This window comes from Protopterus annectens, chromosome 6.part0 (genome assembly GCF_019279795.1).
Source record: "Protopterus annectens isolate FY-2018-M chromosome 6.part0, PAN1.0, whole genome shotgun sequence".
NCBI classification, from domain to species: Eukaryota; Metazoa; Chordata; order Ceratodontiformes; family Protopteridae; genus Protopterus; species Protopterus annectens.
In genome coordinates, this window is record NC_056737.1 from 616,238,201 (window position 1) to 616,261,488 (window position 23,288).

Here is a 23,288-nt window from a genome sequence, read left to right on the forward strand (position 1 = left end):
GTTAGGGCAGAAGACTACAGCTCTAAGGTGTTATATATACACTGAGGTACTGGCAGTTAGGGCAGAAGACTAAAGCTCTAAGGTGTTATATATACACTGAGGTACTGGCAGTTAGGGCAGAAGACTAAAGCTCTAAGGTGTTATATATACACTGAGGTACTGGCAGTTAGGGCAGAAGACTAAAGCTCTAAGGTGTTATATATACACTGAGGTACTGGCAGTTAGGGCAGAAGACTAAAGCTCTAAGGTGTTATATATACACTGAGGTACTGGCAGTTAGGGCAGAAGACTAAAGCTCTAAGGTGTTATATATACACTGAGGTACTGGCAGTTAGGGCAGAAGACTAAAGCTCTAAGGTGTTATATATACACTGAGGTACTGGCAGTTAGGGCAGAAGACTAAAGCTCTAAGGTGTTATATATACACTGAGGTACTGGCAGTTAGGGCAGAAGACTAAAGCTCTAAGGTGTTATATATACACTGAGGTACTGGCAGTTAGGGCAGAAGACTAAAGCTCTAAGGTGTTATATATACACTGAGGTACTGGCAGTTAGGGCAGAAGACTAAAGCTCTAAGGTGTTATATATACACTGAGGTACTGGCAGTTAGGGCAGAAGACTAAAGCTCTAAGGTGTTATATATACACTGAGGTACTGGCAGTTAGGGCAGAAGACTAAAGCTCTAAGGTGTTATATATACACTGAGGTACTGGCAGTTAGGGCAGAAGACTAAAGCTCTAAGGTGTTATATATACACTGAGGTACTGGCAGTTAGGGCAGAAGACTAAAGCTCTAAGGTGTTATATATACACTGAGGTACTGGCAGTTAGGGCAGAAGACTAAAGCTCTAAGGTGTTATATATACACTGAGGTACTGGCAGTTAGGCAGAAGACTAAAGCTCTAAGGTGTTATATATACACTGAGGTACTGGCAGTTAGGGCAGAAGACTAAAGCTCTAAGGTGTTATATATACACTGAGGTACTGGCAGTTAGGGCAGAAGACTAAAGCTCTAAGGTGTTATATATACACTGAGGTACTGGCAGTTAGGGCAGAAGACTAAAGCTCTAAGGTGTTATATATACACTGAGGTACTGGCAGTTAGGGCAGAAGACTAAAGCTCTAAGGTGTTATATATACACTGAGGTACTGGCAGTTAGGGCAGAAGACTAAAGCTCTAAGGTGTTATATATACACTGAGGTACTGGCAGTTAGGGCAGAAGACTAAAGCTCTAAGGTGTTATATATACACTGAGGTACTGGCAGTTAGGGCAGAAGACTACAGCTCTAAGGTGTTATATATACACTGAGGTACTGGCAGTTAGGGCAGAAGACTAAAGCTCTAAGGTGTTATATATACACTGAGGTACTGGCAGTTAGGGCAGAAGACTAAAGCTCTAAGGTGTTATATATACACTGAGGTACTGGCAGTTAGGGCAGAAGACTAAAGCTCTAAGGTGTTATATATACACTGAGGTACTGGCAGTTAGGGCAGAAGACTAAAGCTCTAAGGTGTTATATATACACTGAGGTACTGGCAGTTAGGGCAGAAGACTAAAGCTCTAAGGTGTTATATATACACTGAGGTACTGGCAGTTAGGGCAGAAGACTAAAGCTCTAAGGTGTTATATATACACTGAGGTACTGGCAGTTAGGGCAGAAGACTAAAGCTCTAAGGTGTTATATATACACTGAGGTACTGGCAGTTAGGGCAGAAGACTAAAGCTCTAAGGTGTTATATATACACTGAGGTACTGGCAGTTAGGGCAGAAGACTAAAGCTCTAAGGTGTTATATATACACTGAGGTACTGGCAGTTAGGGCAGAAGACTAAAGCTCTAAGGTGTTATATATACACTGAGGTACTGGCAGTTAGGGCAGAAGACTAAAGCTCTAAGGTGTTATATATACACTGAGGTACTGGCAGTTAGGCAGAAGACTAAAGCTCTAAGGTGTTATATATACACTGAGGTACTGGCAGTTAGGGCAGAAGACTAAAGCTCTAAGGTGTTATATATACACTGAGGTACTGGCAGTTAGGGCAGAAGACTACAGCTCTAAGGTGTTATATATACACTGAGGTACTGGCAGTTAGGGTAGAAGACTACAGCTCTAAGGTGTTATATATACACTGAGGTACTGGCAGTTAGGGCAGAAGACTAAAGCTCTAAGGTGTTATATACCTAATTTTTGTGTACAGGGAATGGGGTTTGATTTCTTCCACCTTCGTTTGCCTTTTCTTCAATTCATCCAGAAGTTTTTAATTTCTAATACTGCAACAGGAATGGACCACATTCCTAAATCAGGGAATGATTACGGTTCATAAAGTCATTATTATTTCAGTTAGGGTTGGCACTCATTACTAAAGTATAACGGGGAGGGGGTGGCCTTCACTCCTCTGCTCCACCTTAGTAGTACCTGCTAACCTTAAACCTATCCCTGCCACTTACCCTAACGTGCACCTAAACTTAAAGAAAGCCCTTTCCATAACACTACCACTAGACAAGACAGCTTTGACAGTCATCACAAACACACGTGCACATAAATAGAAACACACACACTAAATTTATCTCCCAACGTAACCCTGACCCTAAGTTTAACACTTACAATGACACACACGCACTTAATTCATCTCCTTACCTAACAGTGTTGAGGTGTTGCTTGGTAAGTATACATTTCTAGTTGACAGTGCTGTGGTGCTGTTTGGTAAGGGTGTGTTTGTAGTTGACTATGCTGTGGTGCTACTTGGTATGGGGTGTGTTTGTAGCTGACAGCATTGAGATGCTGCTTGGTAAGGGTGTGTTTTTAGTCAACGATATTGAGGTGCTTCTTGTTAAAGGTATGTTTTAGTCAAAAGTGTTAAGGTGTTGCTTGGTAAGGGTATTTTTCTAATTGACTATGTTGCAGTGCTACTTGGTATTGGTGTGTTTGTACTCAACAGTGTTGTGGTGCTGTTTGGTAAGGGTGTGTTTGTAGTCAGCAGTGCTGATGTGCTATTTGGTTAGGGTGAGTCTGTAGTCAACAATGTTGAGGTGCTGCTTGTTAAAGGTGTGTTTTAGTCAAAAGTGTTATAGTGCTGCTTGGTAAGGGTATGTTTCTAGTTGACTACATTGTGGTGCTGTTTGGCATGGGTGTGTTTGTACTCGACAGTGTTGTGGTGCTACTTGGTAAGGGTGTATTAGTAGTTGACACTATTATGATGCTATTTGCTTAAGTTGTGTTTATAGTCAACAATGCTGAGGTGTTGTTTGGTAAGTATATATTTCTAGTCAGCAGTGTTGTACTGCTGCTTGGTAAGGGTGTGTTTGCAGCCAACAATGTTGTGGTGCTGTTTGGTAAGGGTGTCTTGTAGTTGACAGTGTTGTGTTATTGTTTGGTAAGGGTGTGTTTGTAGTCAACAGTTTTGTAGTTCTGGTTGGTAAGAGTATGTTTGTAGTCAACATTGCTTGGTGGTGGTGCTGCTTGTAATTGTGCAAGGCTGTGATGTTGTTGGCTTCCATAATAATACTATTAGACCAAACATTTGTGTGTACGTTGACATATTTTAAGTACTATTGTGAAATTTCTGGATATCTTTAATTTGTGAATTTTTAATTTGTATTATACCCAAATCTGAACCTCACTGTCTCTGTGCCATTGTCCACACTTCTATGGTATGGTATCTGCTTGGATGTCACGACTGAATTGGTTAAGGGGAAAAAAGGATCACTAATTCAATCAAAGATTAAGGATGCTGGATAATAAAATTTTCTAAGGTGACAGTGTTAAGTGCATGAATCACAGGTGCCTGGTAGAAGTCAGAATAATATGCAGACCTGGCAGCTTCTGCTGAAAGTTATCTTGTGTCTTTTCAACCTTTCTCATATGGACACTAGAGACTGTATAACAAGGGGGGTACCTGATGGTATACCAGCACAAACTCATTGGATATCATGACCTGTGATTTTGTGATTATCCCACTATATACTCTTCAGTACTACCCACATCTCTTCTGTTATTAAGTATTGATCCTGAAATGATGTGTGTTCTTCTGAACTCTTGTTGCATGACAGTAAGCTAAAGAAAAACAAATAGGCTGCTGTACATATTGAAACAGAGCAGGCACTAGCGCTTAGGTGGGGAAGTGGAAAAATAAACCCCCTGTTAAATGAATATAATCCATATAAGTATCAAAAGCATAGGAAAGTCATAATTTCATACAAATCATGATGAGCTCACTAAACAGTAATAAATGTTTGATTTCTAAGTGCAGGAAGATTTAGTGTACATGTACTACTGTTCAAAATAATATTACAGTATTTTGTTACATGTACTACTGTTCAAAGATATTACTACAGTATTTTGTTATAGAACCCAATACCAGGAGTGTTCTGCACAAGTACAGTAAAATGTAAATCACCTAACTACATCTGGACATCCTGTTCTTCTGTGCCACCACCTATGTATGTGCTGTGCCATACTTCTCAAGTTCTTTGCTCAAGAATTCTGGACAAAACCAGAAATAACAGTGGGACAAAGGCCCCAAATCAGGTACACTTTTGAATATTACTGTAATTCATTTAGAATTTTAATAGAACAAAATGTTTTGCATCAACATGCATTTTCTGAACAGTAATGAGACATAACATTATAAACTGACTGTAATCCTCAGTGATTTACCAGAAAATTAAAATTTTATGAGGGACAGTGTAAAAATATGAACCTAAAACAAGGACTTTTCCTGGAAAGTTCTGGATAGCTGAGAGATATGTGTAGTACTGCCTTAGTGTGTTATGACACTATGTAGTTCCAAGCTGCCACTTAGCAGAGTAAACCATCATTCTCTGGTGAGAGGCACTACTATTGTTATTTTTCAGAATCAGATATTAAACATTTACTGGGGCCTATTTCCCAGAGATATGTGCCCAGGTTTGGATTCATAATAATAATTATTATCCTATTGGTCAGCAGTTTTTCACCAGTGCAAGTATAGATTCTCATAGTTGTTGTTTTAGTGAAATCTAGTTGCTCTTTAGCTGTGATTAGTGAAACAAGTGTCATGGTCGATTCTGACCAAAATAATAATGATGCAAGCCGTATCACAAGGTAACATACCTAAATGAAAACTGAATAGAATAGTGTGTCTCACAATATACTCATTATTATCACTATGATCAGTCCTTTTCAAAGTCTTCACCACTCTCTCATGCCAACATTTTTACATTTGTTAAAAAAGTTTTCTTAACTGTCTTCAGTTGTATGTTCCATTGTTCATCTGTAGGTTAAGAAGTTCTTAAGTATTTTTTTTCAAAGCTTTCTATCATTGCTATGCATCTTCTGTATAGGTCTATTGCTTTGTAATGTTCTATATTCCAGTGTATTGCTGCAACTGTCAATGTACCCAGGTCATGGAAGAAAAAGTTCCAAGGAACAGCCTGCCTACCCAGTTAATTAATTAATTGTTAATACATGATTAATTAATTAATTGTTAATAAACAAATCAGAAAGAAAGATAAGATAAAAGTATTACTGTTCAAAGGCAAGCACCCTGATTGGACAATTCAACCAGCATGCCCAATGTAAATTGAGCATATACTAACAGAAAAAAGATTGGCTGCTGAAGTACTATTGATCGGCTATATTTCTTTTGGTATATTCTGAGGGACAGAGCAAAATATGAGAAAAATCAGGTAGATTCTGCAAAACTAAAGAATTAGAAATATACATGATTTTCCTTGTATTTCTGCACTGACCCTCAAAAACTGTTAGCTGGTAAAAGAAAAATAATAACAACAGCAACGGAGATTCTCTCTTCTCTGTTACTTCTGCACTGCATTGATGTACTGTGCAAGCATGGGAATGAAGTCCCATATGCATGTGCAGTACATCGGTAAACAAAAAGTGCCATTATACAAAGACATTATTTAAGAAAGGTAAGCAATTTCTTTCTTAAATACTGTCATTGTTTAATAGCAATACTCCACTCCTGGATATAGGTATCACACTATTTACCCACAGTTGGCTTCAATTCATTATTCAGGCTTCACGCTGGGTAAATTCTGCAATGCCCACACCCAGTCATGGGTTATTGCTAAAACAAAATAAAGTAAGTAACAGGTAAAGGACTAGTTATATGAGTTGTAATTATGCCTGCTTTATGACATATAAATGATGAATTTGGCCTTAAGTTTGGAATTTAGATCTGAGTTCAGCACTGAGGGAAATGGTGAAGTCTGTATACTTTTGAATCAATATATTTGTTCAAGTGGGGTAATACACGCATTCAGTTACTAAAAAGCCATATCTGTTTACAAGGCCTATGACAAACAGTGGCATCCATTCAAGCATTTACAGTCAAAAGGGTTACACACATTTATGATCACATGCAGAAAAGTAAATGAGAACAGACTTTACTTATTTTTGTCACACAAAGAGCCTTTCTTTTATGAGTAGCTGTGAAAACACAAAAGTAGGCCAAATACTTGAATCCAAGTACTGCTACAGAATGCTCAGTATTGATAAGGTCTGTCTGATATACACGCACTGTGTACTAGCGTGTCATTAAACATTCACACAAAAATTTGCTACAGATTTGCTGACTCTTCATCACACAACTTTCCCTAAACAATGAATCAGAGTATTTACGAAAATGAAATGTTTCTGTCACTAAAATATTCTTAATTTAATCTGGGGCATGAAGGAAAATTCTTCTTTGCTGTGTCTACTCAACCTCGTGTCCTGCCCTTGAAGGAATGTGAGCAATGAATTGTCTCTGAAAGGAAATGACAATGAAATAGGAAGTTCTGAGATAGACAAAGGCTTTTTAACAGACAATGCCGCTGCAATGCTTACATTAAACGTGTCACCAAGGTCATGTTTGTTTTTGTTGTTTCAAGCAAATCACCTGGCATCAGATTGTATCAGTCCAGTCTGATGATTTGTATTTAAAATATGATGCAATAGTCTATTGCAAAACACAAACATCTTTATATCTGTATTTTTAATGTACATTTTCCACACAAAGCTCCTTTTTTCTAGCGAAAGACCCATCGTCAGCTAAACACATCATTTAGTTTTCCTAGCTCTTCCTCTATCATTTAATGTCCCTGACTCTTGTTCTCATTTGCTGGCAGCTATAACAAACATATTTGCTATGTTCATCAAACGTTTAAATGTTGTTTCCTAGATTTTCATACGTGTACATCTGTAACTGCATCTACAAGCTGATACTTTGTATCATGATAGATGAAATGATGAAGCTTTTATGTTCATGCAATTGGTTGGTGCTGAAAAATGACTCTGACAGCAAATGATCAGCAGAGGAAGCACTTGTTCCTACTTATCCATGACTCCTGCCCCAACATCAAATAAAGACACAGATAAAACCATTGCAGCCAGTTCAATGTATTTACAAAACTTTTAAACAGTACAACAAATAAACTTGCAAACGATAAGTAATAACAAAATAAGTATAATGAACAGTTGCTTGGTAGGGTAGGGAATGCTTATCAGCCAAACATCCAAACCATATACAACAAGCTGTGTTAAAACATACTGCTCACTATAAGTTAACAAAACTCCAGTCTTTGGAGCATTGTACCACCACTTACTACAATTTAGATAGTAAAACCAATGAAAGAGGAAAGGGGGAACAGAAGAGGGGTTCCTGAGACCACCAAGCCCTTCTTACTCTTCCACCAAACTCATGAACAACAACATAAATCACTATTACAGAAGAGAAAAGGGGTAGGAAGGGGGGCATGCACCACACAGTCATGCCAAAGAGACCACAACACCCTCATCCCAGCCTATAAATAACCTTTCCTTCCCACCTCATCCCTTGATTTTACCTCCTAACACACACCTCTACCTTGTAATCTACCTCTCCCTTTCTCATTGACTTAGAAACCATCACACAAAACACAGCAAATCCATTTGCTGGGTAAAATTCTACGCTGGCTTATATGGACAAGCATGTGTCTGCTTGGCAAACCTTATTTGTCCATAATGCCTGCTACAACTAAAGCTATTGTGACCAGTTTATTGCATTTACAAAGCTTTCAAAAAGTACAACAAATAAACTTGCAACAATAAGCATTGTAAGTGTAAAGATCAATTACTTGACAGTATAGGGAATGGTCACCAACCAAACCAGATACTACAAGCAGAGTTAAAACATAACCAGACCCCAATCCTTGGAGCAGCGTACCACTACCCCCTCAATTCCCTTTAACCTTGCCACCTCTTTCCCAGCAGTCTAGGGATAATTTCCAACCAAATCACTAAGGACTGAAGACTCTTATGTTTCAAAACACCAAATCCTTTACAATTTGAGCCAATAACTTCCTCTTAGGTACTGAACCTAGATCACTCCCAACTAAATGAATTACAATAATGCAAGGAATGCCTAACACTGCCTGCAGCTCATTCATTCATTCTGGGTTAGAGTTGATGCCAACTCATTCCTCTGAAACCTCGCCAAATTACATTCCACATACCAGGGTCAAGACCCAAAATACTTCTTTCATGTCTGAGCAAGACTCAGTTTGCTTTGCCACCTAAAACATAAAAGAATGTCCTAAAAAACAAGCAACATAGATTAACACTGCCAAAACCAGTGATCCCAATTATAACTATCTAATATATAACAAAAGGAAGACCATCTCCCCACTCTTTTTATCACTTAACAGAGTGGAAGGAATTAGCTGAAAATCTACCTGTAGCAATACCGTAACTCTCCAAAGCCTTTCACAAAACCGCAACAAAGTAAGTTGTGATATTGGGCTGCTCTCTACGGTATGAAAAACAAAACAAAACAAAGAAATAACATCATTAGAAGTTAGACACTTCCACTGAAAAGTCCACACTTTGCTCTGAATCTTTACATAATACCATCTGCTGTCCTTGATGTTTTTGGTCAGCCTTTGACAAACCTAACCAAAGTTCCACAATGGAGTCTTTAATACACAAATCTTTTCATCATAAATTACCTAACAATTCACTAATTCTTAAAGCTTCTACATACATGAGCACCAGCAAAATTGCCACATAGCATTAACCTAAAAAAAATGAAGACAGAACATAAAGCCCTTTCAGCAACACCCTCAATAACTTTATCAGAAATCCTACCCATAAATAACCTCTTCTTCCCAGCCCACCCTCTGATCTCCCTTCCTAACACCGCCCTTCGATATTTCAACCTACGTCCTTCCCTTCCCCATTCACCTTGCCTTAGAAAGCATCACACAAAGCCATGTCATTAATTTGCTGGGTAAAATTCCAAGTAGGCTTATATGGACAAATACATCTGAAAGGCAAACCTTATTTATCATAATAATACAGTCGCCACTGATCTGTGATTTTCTTTTTCTTGCTTATTATCAAAACAGTATTGCATAACATACAGTCTTTAAAATCCCCTAATAATTCTCACTCCCTTCATATGTTCAGGGGTTGTGCTTCAGCAGCCATCAACCCTACTTAAAAAAAAAATCACTTTTTACAAGTAGACATAAATCTACCATTTAGGTGTCTTATCACGCGTCCATGTTTTTGGCCATTTTTGGATGAGTGACAATGTCTTACATCTTGTTTGAATTATTGTGTCATAATATCTTCTTTTGTGGCATGACCTCCATGATTGATTTGAAGTGAATATCCCACTGTTCTCATATGATTTATGGCACAGTATCTGCACCAATGTAGTTACTTGTTTAAGGGTACCTCCATCATACATCTTCCCTTTCAGAGAATTGGGCAACTACTGCAAGTGATCTATCAATAGTGATCTGTGCAGCAACATAACCGCATCCTGCTTTTTCGCTGCTAATATGGCTTGCTGTCAGCTCTTGTGGCTGTGTGTGTCTATATGTGTGTCAGCACATGTTGCATACAACCTTCACATCCACAGATAGAAATATTATTATGCATGATTCCTAAAGGAATGATTTGTTGACAAATACTAGAGAACTGCATTACTTTATGATAATTTGTAGGTACAACATAAGCTTTAAAGCAGCAACATTCTTATTTAGGGACATCCCTTGGCTTGCTTCAAGGGAAGCCCAATCAACTCTGAAAATGTGCATTTAAAATATTAACTATTCAATGTTGTTTTTATGTGGAATCAGAGTATGTTTGTTCTGCAAATCTACAAATCTGTATCTCTTTTTACCAGGTAGTAAATTATTTATATATTTCCTCTTTTGTCTGACAGTTGACAATTGTCACAACATGTAAATGTTATTGCTTCCTCAATTGTCAGTTTTACACTCCTAACTCTTCAGTATTTTTTTCCAAAAACTTACATTAGTGAAAATGTTGCTTAATATGCATTTACATCCTCATTCAGGTGGTGGTTCCATGACAGGTTGGTTTAACTGGGTCTATATCATATATTCGAAATTCCAAAATATCGAACACCATAAATTTGAACTTGGAATTTTGAATATTGATAACATTGAACGCACAGAATAGCAAATTTTTTCCCAGGGAAAAAATTTGCTGTTCCAAGAAACATACACACAACACAAGCACACCAAAATAAATAAGCCACACACATACAGTTAACAAAACCCAACCCCCACACTAAACCATACATACATTACTAACTATCCACTTACCTTAACCCGCACCCTAACCCTAAGGTCCGTAACTATCGCACACATACCCTACGAATCTATACACAAACAAACTAATTAATACACACACACATACAGTTAACAAAACACAACACTACACCATACATACATTACTAACTATCCACTTACCTTAACCCGCACACTAACCCTAAGGTTCGTAACTCTCACACCACAGTGGAGGAAATAGTGAAGCCATGGAATGGCCCACCAAAATCTTGCCCTAGGTAAGATTTTGATGTTCCGGGGCTTCGCTATTTTCACTAGTCGATATTTTGGGTTCGATATTTTAACTTTCAAAGTTTTCAATCTTCAAAGTTATGATATAGACCCGGTTTAACTTTGTATCCTCTCATGTATATTCATATCCTTTATACCTGCCTCTGTATACTCTTTGTAAATGTTTATTTGTTTATGTAGCCTGTCCTATTTGCAGTGCTGTGCAATTGTGCAATTGTGTATTGCCATTTGGCCCAGGCAGTAGCAAAAAATAAATAAACAAACAAACAATAAATAAATACATAAATAAATAAATGCAGAATGCTAATATCAATTAATGCATGTATTTATACTAAGAAAAATCTTGGTAATTTTAAGTGTGTGTGTGTGTGTGTGTGTGTGTGTGTGTGTGTGTGTGTGTGTGTGTATATGCACCTGGGAGGTGTAAATTTTTTGTGGGAAGGTCCAAAGTACTTTTTGACATTTAAGGAAGGCTGAAGGACTTTTCTTTGGCCTGAGGGAGATTGATTGTGATGGAATCCAAAAAGCAATGTTTTAAAGAATGGCATAGAAACTACTACGCTGAAAAACTATTTGATAAGTAGAGCATTTATTGTGAACTAGTGAACAAGTAGAGGGAATACAGGAGCAAAGCAGAAGTAGCAAACAAAGCAGTGAAAAACAGAAGGTTATTGGATGCTGTTGGAAAGTTGCAAAAATATAGTATCAGTGAGACACTAAGAGATGGAAGAACACTTAGTACACAACAACAACAATCCATTTTTCAGAAGGAATTTAATATAGAGACAAGGTATTGTGGTGGTGATTAATATGATTTTCATCTGTGTTGGTATCATTAACTGATTCTCATGGGGCAATGTTATCATTATTTCTACCAAGTAAAGGTGTACATTTAGTCTCCCAACTGTTAATATCCTCATTTTACACTTCAAAAACTATAGTGGCAGGGTAACCATGCTGTATAAAAAAAACTCTTTAATTCTATCCACCTCCACAATAAAGTCAGTATACATAGATGTCATCCTTGCTGCCCTGACTAGTTGTCCTTTAATAGTAGTTCTTTTTTGGTGTGGTGGATGACCACTCAAATAGTGTAAGTAAGAATTAGAAAAATGCTCTTTCCTGTAGATCTTTGACATAACGTTTCTAATGTTAAAATACTTTTGAATAATTAAATCCAAGTAATTGATAGATTCTAAACCAAAATGGCTTATGAATTTAAAAAAAAATCTGTATTGTTGTTGATATATTCCATTAATTACCATACAAATTCAACAGTACCATCCCAAATAAGAAAGATGTCATACAGGAATCTTAAATATAGATGTGTATGCTTGTTATAGTTAGATTTACAAATATTATGTTGTTCCAAAAACCAAAAAAATATAAGATAATGTTGGCAAACAATGGGGTGCAAACTGCACCCATGGCTACTCCATTTACTTGCTTATAAAATTTGCCTTCAAAATACATGAAGCTGTTGGTTAAAACCAACTCCATAGATTCAACCAGCAGCCTAATGCCCCTGTAGTCAAACTTTCACTTTCCACAAGGACATTCTCAAACCACGACATCCCTGTGCAGTGGGGTATAACTGAAAACAAATCAACTATATCAACTGTAATATAAAGGGAGGAGGGTTTGAATATGTCTTCAGTTAGTCTGGTAAGAAAATCCCAAGAAACTAGTAAAATATGCTTGTGTTTTTAGTAGGAACTTCAGCATCCTATCTACCCATTAGCTAAGGGGTAGGTTTTGAACCTGTGTGCCTACTGTTGGCCTTAAGTGACGGTCTAGCAGTTTTTTATGAATTTTTGATATTCCAAATATAGATGACAGGCATGCTGTTATTGTATAAAACCTGCAGGTTCAATTTTCACCCAAACAGTTTTAAATCTAGTAGTGTATCACTAATGTCTATACTCCTTGTTGGTGCAAAAGTAAAACTTTTTCTAAAAATTAAGAAAATGCTCATTGGTTAGCTCTAAACCACTGCAATTGAAAATATTATAGTTATCCTGCAAGTGTATAACACCTTGGATGGTAATACTATGATGGTCATTAACGGTAAAATCCTCGACTTGGGCAATAATCAATTCAACCTTCTCCCGCTCCCCCTCCCCTGGCAAGGATGGTAGGTCTTCACTTTGTGAGAGCCCTCTGTTGCATTCTTGAATAATTCTACCTATTCCACAACTTTTGTGAAAATCTCAATGGGGGAAATTCTAAAGGGTCATTCAAATCCTAGCCAGACCCTTCATTGCTATTGTATCCATCATTTTCTGTAAGCAAATTTTTATTTTGACCATAATGAACTTCAGTATTACCCCATAATTCATTGTTACTATACTATAGTCATTGGGAAATCTCCTAACAATACTCTTGGGCTTACAGAGAGGGTAAACTCTATTCTCAGAACAGTCTTTCCTATCCCTTTCCAGTTTACCCTTTTTACACTTTAGTATATTGTCACATTTACTATCTACCTCTTTTATAATGTAATAATATTTCATCTCGTAATCGTTAACTGTGAAAAGAAGTCATCACAAATTGAATTGTTCAAGATGGTAATCTCTTTGTAAAACATTTCTAACTACAGTTCATTATTTTTTATTGTCAGTTTCAAAATATCAAAACCCAGTTGTTATACACCTCCATCAGTTCTTTATGGAACTGCGACCCCTCTTCCATTGGTTCATGCTTTTGCACAATACTAGCCTGAAGAAATGAATTGTCTAAGAACAAGGTAAGATATCTAAGAATTTTCTACTTTAACTTGTGCAAGATACCTTGGAATTACGTACCATTGTCTGTGTTCACTGCTGCAAATTCAATTTTGTTGTTCAATCATTCCTTAAAATCCACATGGGGATATGTATTATAAAGTTCATTGGCTGTAAACCAGATACCTGTTCATTTGGGATAACAAGCCATTCAGTCCATGGACTGATGTTCATATACAAAATTGCCAAAGGTTGGTCAACCAACTCTGAACCCTGAGGAGGAGAAGAATATACTGCTGAAAGCATGGAATAGAATATGCTATGCTTTTATCACGTGTGTTGTGTGTTCTGTCAGTTTGGGAGAACAAATTAATAAGCTTCAACAGTTCTCCTACCAAACTAAGCTCTCTTCTGTAGAAGGGTGCATTATCCAAGGTTGAATCTCGAGCTGCCATCACAATTACAGCAAATAAAAAACAATAACCACAAAGCTGAAATGTGGAGGTACAAAAGTTATCAATAACCAAAACTGTACCTCAGTGACTGCAATCGGATAAAAACTCCAAGGTACACCAATAACAATCAGTGGTTTGACATAGTTTATTTGCAATTAGTTTAGCACTTTCATCTGAAACAGAGACTTCATTGGAACTGAAACTGTAAAGCAGTTAGTACTTTTAAAACCTAAGCACCAAGTGGATTGGTAGATCAAATTACATCACTTCCTTTCTCTTGGTTGGTAAATCAAATTACAACACTTCCTTTCACTTAAATGATACCAAACAAATGTCCAAATACTTAAGTAAGTATATAAAAATTTTGTAAAGGTCTACAACTTACAGCCAACAACAAACAATACAGCTCAAAAGGAAGCTTATGAAATGTATATAATTATATACATTAATATCATTAACAATAAATACTTAAAATATTCATATTGTAATAAATAATGGTAATACATGAAAATACTTGCTAATAAAAATACAAAAATATTTGTAAACTTCATACATTGTTCTTCCACCATGAATTAATAGAAAAACACGCTAAAGTTTTGGTGCCCTTACTTTTAATACAGTTACTAGGGAGACCGCTTCATTTAATCTTGGGGGGGGGGGGTTACATGCTTTTAACCTTAATTGCCAAAGCAGCTCTCTATATTCCCGCAGGGTATTACCATTGTCCACCCCTCAGATTCTGATCAATCTATTATTCAATCACCCAAAACAGAAATGAGCTGGACTTACAACATAATGTTTGTTTATGAAGTGTATTAGTCATTAGCTGGTTCTTAATATCATAATAATACTCATTTACTCATGCTTTCAGAGCCCTTTTGGTCTTTTCCACACAGAAAGAAAAACATTCTGAACAATAAGCTAAATAAACTACTCCTTTTGATCAGCAATTAAAATGGTGACTCCCCTGAAGTGTTTTACATAGGGTAGATGTATTAAGAGACTCTAAATGGGATATGTAGGGGCATTGTGTATACATTCCGCACCTGAATGTTCTTCTCCGTTTTGAAATTTCATCAGTGGTATGATCATTTTTTCATCTTTTTAAAATATTTTTAATATTTTTCTCCCCTTTTGTATGTAAACAAAGGGAGTTTAGAGAAACAGTGTAAGATTGCTAACCAGGCTATGAATGTCATGATCATTAAGGAAGACTGAGAATGTTTTATGATGCAGTGTTTTCATCATTTGTTTATTATTACCTCTGTGTTGGGACCATCATAACAACCTTTTAATTCAGCAAAATGGCAGATGCAACAAAAGAAAAGCTGAATGTAACTGTAAGGAAATGGGTGTTTATGCAGGTTAGCAGCTTCAGGAATGTAAGGGAGTGATTATTAATATTTGGATAATGTTACGTAAGTAGGCAGTGCAGGGATGTTAGTTTGCTCCCAGAAGAATCAAGGCAGAAAGGTGTCAAGTCCTGGGGAATGGGGAAGTTTTTCAACCTAGAGGAACATTAAACTGGAATTTCATAAAGTAGTTTGATTAGATGTTTGTCTGCCTGCTTTATGTGGCATTCATTGTGTTAACCAGTTGTAACCAGATATGGCTATGCTCCAAGTACCAAAGGCAAGCGGAGAGTATAGTTTTTAATTCAGTTCTAGTGTGCTTTTAAGGTACATTTACTGTTAATCTTCTAGTACCACCATAATTTTGTTTGTTTGTTTGAGACATTTGATGTCTTTTTTTTTCTTTTTTTTTTTACTGAGAGTGAACCACTTTATGCAGTCAGCTGCTCAGACGGTATTTTTGTAACCCCCTTCTATTAGCTATTCATTGTTATCCCCTTATTATAGATGCTACACACATTGGTTGACTAAGCAGCACAAATAACAGTTCAAGGCATTTACTTCTTGTAAGAAATAAACTCTCCAGGCCAACAATGGAGACAACTCAACTTATGTCCCTTCTGTGGCCAGGCTTAAAATGATGGCCTGTGAACACTATACTGCACCACAAACTCTTCTTAAGAAACCCACTAAACTACCATATGCTGTGGCTACCAAAAAGCCACTTCCTAAGACTTCTAGAACTAGGAAAGCTAAGTCATAACATAATAGTACTATAACCATATCACAAACTATTCACTTATCAATGTGTCAGCAGTGTGTATAATGTAAAGCTTATACAACCACTAATTCAGGGAATACAAACTGAAATGTCCTAGTAACTGATGACTCCATTGTCAGGCACACACAGACTCCATGCTCACAAGATCAGACAAAGATGAGGTGATGGTTTATTGTCTCTCTGGTGTTAGAATCTATAATATCATGAGACTGGTCAGTTTCTTACATCTGGCAAATATGGATACAGCCTTATTGCAGTCCAAATGGGGTGTGAATGACTTGTGGTGTTCAACCATTAAGGACATTTAGACAGATCTGTTGGATTTCACCATGTGCATGTTAAATGCAGGAAAGACTCTAGTCCTGAGTGGAATCCTCCCTTCACTCACTGTCATACGTAAAGACAAACATAAGATAATGGGCTTCATCAACTGGCTAAGTACTTAGTGTCATTTTAGGGGGGGTGCATTTTGTGTCAGCTTGGGAAGATGTTAAGGACAAACCAACTTGCTTTGGATGTAATGACCTGTGTCTCTTGTTAAATTTCTTCTGCTTACCGATCAAATTCTTTGTTGACCCCAGTGCCTTTTTTGCCAAACCTGGATACTGGATACCCCAACATTGCAGAAATTTACAGCAAATTCTAATTCTGACCATATCAAGGTTGCTCTTCTCAGTACCTTAAGACATAATACTAAATTGTCTGATCTTGTAGGTCTCCTGCAACTTTAATGTATTTGCATCTGTGTCATAACTGAGACTTACGGTAATTGGAGGGGATGTCTCCATATTTATCACCCCTAAGCACATTTTCTGATAATCAAAAACTAATTTTATTGCACTCCAACTTACCCTTAAAAGACAACTTGGCAACTTATAGCCTGTCCATTTCACCAGAATACTAAGAGATTCATAAAGGTAGTCACTGAACTGGCCTTAAGAAAAATACTTTCTGTTTGGAGATTTCAATTGTCATTTGATTAACTGGTTTACCTATGCCTCAAAAGCTCAGTATGTGCAAACAGTTTTGGATCTAATAAATGACAGTTCCCCAATACAAATAGTTAACTATCTGACAAGAAGACCATTCTGGTCTTAGCCTTTACCAACATAGCTTCCAAGTGTGCACACCTATAGTATCCCCTTTTCTGGTCAAGTTAGACCACAAGTTATTAACTTTCTTCTTAAAAGCTGCAAACCCCAAGACAGTAAACAATTCTGAATTGAAGGCCTTTAAACATACAAACCTAGTTAAATTCTATGGTGAGCTCTCTAAATATAATCACAATTTCACCTGCTCTCAAACAGCTTCTGCTGCCAATTACACAACTGAGTTCTACTCCCACCTACACAAGTGTATACGTTTAATAGTCTCTGCTAGAATGTGAAGAAGTGTAGCTGGTTTAACCTGCACCCTGGACAGGTAGTATGAATCAGCAAAAAAATAAATAAAAATAATTAATTAATTAAAAAAAGCACTTCACTGTAATAATGTGGTTAATATACTGTAAGCAATTGGTTTGTTAGAGTTAGTCCCTTCTACTGGCACCCCCCGGTCCTGCCCCATACCATCCTCTAGTATTGTATTAAAGAGAGATTGAGATCAGCTGATAGCAACCCCAACACATTGCACCTGGGGCAGTTGCCCCTCTCACTTCACCCTTACTAGGCTATTGGCTAGAACCAAATACAATAGGAAATTTTCAGCAGCAAAACTAACCATTTTAACAAAAGAAAACTTCCAAAGTCCTATACCAAATTAAGAGCTACTGACATTAAAGATTCTATCAAAAAAGTCAGCGAAGAGCTATGAATGACAAATAGGAAGGTCAAAGCTAAACATGAATTAAAACTAGCATTGGAAGGCAAAGATAGCTATAAATCTTTTTCTTAATTAGGAAATTATAAATAACACCCAGCAATGTTCTGAACTAATCCTAAATGGCACTATACAGATCCTAAACATATATATAACCAAAAGGGTATTTAGGGTGGGGGGAGAGAGGCAATTGCCAAGGTGCAAAGTGTTGCGGGGGGGGGGGGCAATTGGCCATCCATTATCATGTTTTTTTTTGTTTTTTTTTTTGTTATGGGGGGGGGGCGTGGATATAAATTTAATAATCTGAGCTCTACAATGTAGCATTTTTTTTTTTTGCTTTTTCATGGAGGAGGTGTCTGGGCTGAGTGTGGATGTGAGTGTGGCTATTGGTTTATTATAGTGAATTTTTTTTTTTTTTTTTTGCTCTTCAGTGGAGGAATTAGCTATGGGGGGTGAATGCAACTCCAAGAATCTGTTCATTACAGTGTAGTGATCAGGTTAGAACAAAGGGCGTTTTTTTTTAATTATTTTGCTTTTCAATGGAAAAACTAACTGGGGGGGGCAAGGATGTAAATGTAATAATCCAATCACTGGAATGTAGTGATTAGTTTATTACAGGGAAGTGCTATTTTTTTTTGCTATTCAGTTGAAGACCTACCTGGGATGGGGTGCTGGCTTGTGGTATCAGCAGAGGGTGGTGACTGAGCCAGTTATGCCTCTGTAGCTAACTTATTAGTAGACCAATTTAAGTGCTAGCTTTAGCCCAGAAACAGTCACTAAAATTCCACCAATCCCTGAATTCTATAAACCTGCTTAGATCATCATGGAGTATGATATTCAAGGCCTCATACAATTAAACCCACAACACTTTGTTTTTGTCAAGGGTTAGTCATGACTACTTAATTTAGTAAGTTTCTTTGAAAAGGTGATGATGGACACGTATCTACAAATTCATCTCTGGATTGATATGTTTTACCCTCCTGGAAGCTGAAAGTGCATCTTGAGAGTGTGTAACAGCAAGGTGCAAAAAAGTGCATAAGTTACTTGCCTTGTAATTTGCATGATCCAATGATCCTATACAACAGCTGGATTAACTCGGGTAGATAACACCTGAGAAAATCTATACTGATAGATGGGAAACACCTAAAATATCTCTTCAAAGAACCATTTGCATATAAAAATCTGGCACAGGGATCATGGCAAGTTAAGACATCAAACATGGTTCCATTACCTATCTTGGATGCTGTTCAGTTTTATCCTCTGATAGAGAGAACAAGTCGGATACAGAGTAACCTGGGATTAGACCGCTTTAGTCAGGTTTCTGAAATTCTGTTTAGGGTTCTCATATACCAGGAATTTAAGTTGTCATTTTTAGCCCTTTCATCAGGAAAGCTACATATGCTCAAATATGTAGTTGTAGATCTTTGAACAGTGCAGGCAATGCAATCATTGAAAAGTGGTGGTGGTGAGAGGTGGGAATGGAAAGGAGAAAGGATTAAAGTTTCACTCACAGGCAGCAACAATAAGGGAAGATAATGGAAATATGGGATCAGCAGCAGCAGCAATGGAAAATAAACTCTAGGAAAGCAAATGAAGAAGGTACGTTCACTAAAAGTGTACCACTGATTGGTAGTTTACAAAAATCTTCTATGCAGTTTTGTGTCTTATATGCAAATATTTGCAGCATTTGGTATTGACTTTTAGCTGTTGCACAACTAAATCTTACTTTAGCATGCTTAGAAATTTAATTTTCCATTTTTCCATTGGTAAAATGTTTAACTTTTGCTCTATTTGGTAAGTGTATAAATTCAGTTTCTTGGACACTCATTAAATGATCTTCTGATTAAATGATGATCTGATTAAATGATCTTTTACCTCCTTATAGCTGACCATCAGCTGTCAAACTGCTGCTTTTCTTTTTCATTGGTCTACGTGGGACCCACCTTAGCCCCCACAGGGCTCAACCTGATCCACATCTCGGCCGATAATGGGATTGAGGATATTGTTGCAGCATCATACTGCTGTCAGGGAGGATGTCCTAACTGCCAGCACACAGTGCATCCAAGCATGATCAGCTTCCTGATCAGGTGGCATACCAATTGCAGTGTGGAGGTCACCAGGCTCTAAATGCAAATAATGCAGTGAACCTGGACAGGCTCCCCCTACTCACCAAAATGAGCGAGCTGGAGTTAGCTGCTAACTCAGAACCTCCCGCACCTGGTCCCTCCAGCTCCTGTGTCACTATCAGAAAATCAGTCATTGGGCTGCAGTAAGGGCTTGATCACTGAGTGCCATGGAGCTGACTATTTTGCTTCCTCTTATCATTTTATCTATAGTCTCTGTGATGTTCCCTCATTTTTATATTGTTGTTCCCCTGAAAAGAATTGCATTATTTTCTATATGGTCTAGCCTCTCTGTTTTGCATTAAGTTATGTAGTCTGTCATTGATGTGTTTTAAGTGGATAAATATGAAAGGTGATATATTTGTACCACAAGTAAGCTCATTTGCAAGCCACATCGGTTATTTCTGTTGAAGGGTGTCAGATATTCTTTTTGTCTAGCACTGCCACAGACAGATCCTGGGAACCAATTATTCATCAGTGATACAAGTCGATAAATGCAGAATCTAAACAAGAAGTAAAAATGAAAAAAATTACATGAGCAGTTTTGGAGGTGCATGTGTGTGTGTGTGTGTGTGTGTGTGTGTGTGTGTGTGTGTGTGTGTGTGTGTGTGTGTGTGTGTGTGTGTGTGTGAGGTGGTTGTGTATCTATATTTATCTATGAATATATTATTATATGCCTCATGTCTAATCGCACATGTAATCTAGGGTGGTGGGCTAACTATAGACGATATCATTTGAAAATATGCAGAAAACATGTTAAAATGTGTCAGTCGGGAAATATGAACTATGCAGAAGAAAGTGTACATATCAGAAAATGTTTCCAGACCCATTATGGACGTTTTGCTTATTATATATGAAAATGTATTTCAGTAGCAGAAAAAGCTAGCTCCATTTTGTCATGCAGGAAATAAAAATAAAAGCACCATTCTGGACTAACTGAAATATGTATGTATGTAGTAGGTTGTACAGGATTTTCATTTTGCAAACATAAAATATATCAATATTTACTCAGAACAAACCATATCAAAATACCAGTTCAAATTAAGTAGAAAATAAGTTTTCTGGGTGTGAAACAAAAAACAGTAACTTCCATGTAAGCAAAACCTTTGAAAATATATAAAATAAGTTTAAAAATGAGTGTCCCTTAGAATAACTAGGTAAAGTTACATAAATTAATTTTATAAATAAAAAATGATATTCTGCAAAGTATTATTTTATCTAAAACTGTGTGAGTATGTGCTGACTAATAATTATGAATGCACTTTCCTTCTTTCACTACCATTCCAGCTTACCATCAGCTGCTATTCCTGGGACTGGAGCCACCAGAGCCATTGGTGGGTTGGAAGGGAAAGACAGAATGAAGCATCCTAGTAGTGAATCATATGCTTAGTACAGTATTTTTTTTGTTGTTATACCATAACTGGAAGGGGGGTCTTGTTGATGTAATGCACATTACTGCATGTAGCATTACTTAGATCCTACCATGTAGTGTACCAAATTCAGCCGGCTATCTGAAGAGTGATTAAAACAGTATCCCTATCAATAAGGGAATATTAGCCTGCATGCAGAAATCCCACCCTCCCTCCCTCCTGGAATGGGCGTAACTAATGGTTGTCAATCCCCATCCCTCACTGCACACCAGTGGCTGTACCACTAATCAAACTTAGGCCATCTGTGTCAGTCAGGGTTCCATCCTTATATGCCACTGACCGGGAATGAATGTGTATTTCTGAATATTATATACATAATTAAAACTTCTCATGGCTATTTGTTCATTTTAACAGTCAAATCTACTTCACTTTAATTCTCAGATATCCTTTTAATATGGATATTACCATTAAACCCTGGCAGATTTATAGTAGTTAACTTGACTTACCACTCAAATTCACATTTTCAAGCATGGAATCCAAGTCAGCACATCTTAGGTAAAATTAGACATGATCTTCCAAAACGAATAACAATTTTTTGAAGTTGGTGGAGTTCACAGAAGAATATGTTAGTATAAGTCATTCTCATTCACCTTTCTATAAATTGCATAAATATATTTGTCGATACACTGTGAAACGTTTCCTTGTTGTTTTGCCAACACAGAAACTGTCACAGCTAGAACATGTGGCAACAGAAACAATATCCTTGGAATTACTATCGAAACATGATATAGCACCAGCAGATGTAAGAAATAGGTCACAAAGTTACAAAACACTGCCACATCCTAGCTGAATGCTTAGTCACATGATCATTTTACCGTACTGATCACATTACATGATTTTTGGTAACCCAAAGTAAACAAAACCATTAAATGCATTTTATAACAATACATGTTATTCATTGTTGCGGTTGTTTTGCAATGCTTGGGTTTCATGAAAATTTAGCAAGGAATTTATAGTAGCTTGCTTGATATTTTCTGTCTATAATGTATTTTGGAATATTATCCTAAACGACATGTTTTTTTTTCACTAGGCAGCTGAAGTATTACAAAACTATTTCCAACTGCCACGGTTCACAGCACAGTAGATTAGCTGAGCAGCTGATTCCACCCATGATTACGTACTATTTCCTGTGGAAAAGTAACTGAAGTTTGCAATTATTCTGCATGTCTGCAGTTCTGAACTAACTACTTTTATGGGTTGAGCTCAAGTTTTGATTTAGCCTCTGCTGTTAAAGAGAAACACACATCAGTTGTCAGATGCCAAATGTACTCTGGAATGTTACTTCCTTGTCAAGACCCTTCCATCTTATGAGGAAGAATTTCATTATTCTTGGCATATGCACATAATTGTGTGTGTTTCACAGTGCTGGGGGACGTTCTGATGTAACTTGATAGGCATTTTAAGTTTTTCAGGAGTTGAATCATTCAAAAAACTTAGGTCTTCCTGAAATGGTTTTATCTGTCCTTGTTAAGACATCATGCTGTGCAAAATGCCCCAGCATCAAAGCAAAAAATAATTAGGGAAAATACCTAAATCTGGGACATGTTTTAAATGCTGATACTATTTACTTAGAACTTCTCAGAAAGATTTCCAGTTTTAGGAGGGACAGTCTGAGACAAAATTAGGAACTTCCCTACAAAATGAAGTACAGTTGAGAGGTATAGCATTACATAATCCACTGTGTGGACTTTGAATTAGACAGAAAGTTTTAAATATACTGACTGACAGTGGAATGCATGTTAAGAAACTCAG

At 37.1% G+C, this 23,288-nt stretch overlaps 1 long non-coding RNA gene across 1 annotated transcript in view; it reads right to left on the reverse strand.

Moving 5' to 3' along the window:
• The window catches only part of LOC122804440, a 44,584-nt gene extending 21,989 nt beyond the window's left edge, over positions 1-22,595 (reverse strand). Inside the window, exon 1 of the long non-coding RNA XR_006365220.1 lies at positions 21,983-22,595. This is a non-coding gene — a long non-coding RNA (uncharacterized LOC122804440). The remainder of the gene's footprint in view (positions 1-21,982) is intronic.
• Between the last annotated feature and the right edge of the window lie 693 nt (positions 22,596-23,288).